Source organism: Rhagoletis pomonella, unplaced genomic scaffold (genome assembly GCF_013731165.1).
Source record: "Rhagoletis pomonella isolate Grant_MI unplaced genomic scaffold, Rhpom_1.0 Rhpom_scaffold_00007, whole genome shotgun sequence".
NCBI classification, from domain to species: Eukaryota; Metazoa; Arthropoda; class Insecta; order Diptera; family Tephritidae; genus Rhagoletis; species Rhagoletis pomonella.
In genome coordinates, this window is record NW_023458561.1 from 50,517,913 (window position 1) to 50,520,493 (window position 2,581).

Genomic DNA, 2,581 nt, shown 5'->3' on the forward strand with positions numbered 1-2,581 from the left:
CCGAGATAATCCCAATATACCGAACGCATTTTACGTACATACATACATACATACATACACAGGGTCCACCCAGTCGTCTTGCACGCCCACACTTCAGCCCACAGTGCAGTGCTGCTAAGAACACGTTTCGTTCGGTGGCTGACCTACGTTCGCGTGCACCCAAACAACCAAAGTGCTACAACAAAGCATTCAAATAAAACAGCAAGCGAGTAGTAAACAAACGCAACACAGCAACAACAACAACAATAGCAACAGCAGCGGCAGAAATAAAAACAAAAACAACAACTACAATCGGAATCGACCGCATCCGACGCGTTTCGTGCAGCAGCGACTGACATCATCCGCCGCATCGTACTCAACGTCCTTAACGTCGTCGTTCGCATCGCCATCGTCATCGTCTGCATCTCAAGATGACCACAGATTTGCTGTTCCCGAAAATTTCGGATTGCTCATACGTCTCGTGTTACTGGTGAGTACCCACAAATCCATATGCTATACATACATATATACATATATGTATGTATACATTTATCTACATAGCGAAATTATATACACGCAGGCATATATGTATGTATACATAAAACCGAATTAATATAAACATACCGCAGCGATATGAATAAAATTTATCTACGAGTATGTTATGCCTGTCTGTTGAACTTATTGCTTTTCTAAATTGCATTGTTTGTATAGTCAGCTGCGTGTGAGTGCACACTAGGAATGTAAACCTCGGGATTCCGGCCTTTTTTCTGGTCCCAAAAATCCCGAGAACCCTAGCAAATATTCACGGGATTTTCGAGGTTTTCTTGACCACTATTGACTATATTTCTTTTTTTATTTAATAATTAATATTTTTGTATAAATGTCTAGCTCATTATACATATAACACCGTGCTATAGTAAATTTTACACACAAAAATTAATATATTCGCGAAACCATGTGCCAAGTATAGTAAAATTGCGTTTTTAGTTTTTCACTCTGACGTCAGTTATTCAAAAAAGATTTAAAAAATTCAGTGAAATGTGTGAATGTATTTAATCAGATTCAAGTTTTTGGTACATAAGGACTGGTAAGTATTGAAAATGTCCTTTTAAAATTGTATCCTTGAAATTTCACGATATTAGTTTTTGTAAAAATTATATGTTAAGGACTTATATAAACTCGATAACATCCTCGGATTGCAACCTTCTAACTTTATCAGCTTAACAAATTACCTATTCGCCCTTCTGCATCCGAAAAATTTTTAGTTTTTTTAATTCTAAAGAAAATTTATCTTTCATTTGGTACCCATATTTTTATTTTACATTGCATTGAATTTTTTAAATAATTTTCAGAATTAATCACATCTTTGAATTTACAAAGTCCTTTAAAATATATCTTGACATTAGAGAAAAAAAATAAAAATGCCACTTTAAATAAAAATGTAGGTTTCAAACTCATTTATTTCTAATAATAGATAATAATCTATTATGGTAGACGAGATAGAAGCAATTTATTCGGATTTAAGTTGTTGAAAAGTAATGAATAACTAAAACCCGGGATCCGGGATAGCGACATCCCGAAAATCGTAAAAAGTGAGAAAATTAACATCCCTAGTGCACGCACACACCCACCATATATGTATGTACGCATATTTGTGCTATTCTCCATATATTGCATACTTTTCGGCGTTTACTCGGTTTTCACTACTCTAAACTCACACATTTTATGTATTTTAGTTATTTATTTGCATTTATTTTGTATCTTTTAATTTCTTCCTGCTGTGCTCAGCTGCCGCACTCGAGGTTATTCTTCACGTCTCAAATAAGTACACACACTCCCATGCACTTGAATAGGTACAGAGCTTTTTCGGTTTTTTCTGGGTTATTTTTTCTTCTACTAATTTTTAATTAAAGTACAGTTTATCCTTTACGAAAAACCACAGTATATACAGTAATAAACCTTTTCGCAGTTTTTCATCAATTGGTCCCCGAGGAGTACTTTTGGGTTGAGTGCAACGTTTTCGTTTGGCGCGCACGGCAACACTTACTGTGGGGAATTTCGCCTCATGATTCGAAAAAGTTCTTTTCGAGGATAAAATATATATAATTGTGTTATTTATGAACAAAATGTAGGTTAAATATAATATCAATGCTTAATTGAGAACAATATCAATAGTAAAGTACATAATTATTGCTTGTCTTTCTTTAAACTGGAAACTCAAATCGTAATTGTAGCCCTGAATGGAGTTTTCATAAATGAAAGTTTAAAATCAATAAAATATCCATTGTAAGATTATATTTTTATGAAAACCGTCAATTTTGTGAATTCATCAAGGAAATTCTAAATTTCCGAATATATTTCAGTCATTATTCCAAAACAAAAAAACAGGTTTGTAGTTATAGAGACTCCAAAGCCTGCCAGCGCATCCGGCCAGAGAGCGCATTAAGCACACCCAAGTTTGACCGACCATTACCCGGAGCTCCTAAAAAATAATAATAGTAATTGCTATGAATGGCTACCGTATAAACTCAGGACACGCATTTTCTTGGAGACTCCGAAGGTTAAGGTGGTCATAAGTTCAGCCAGCGAATTCAATGGTCCA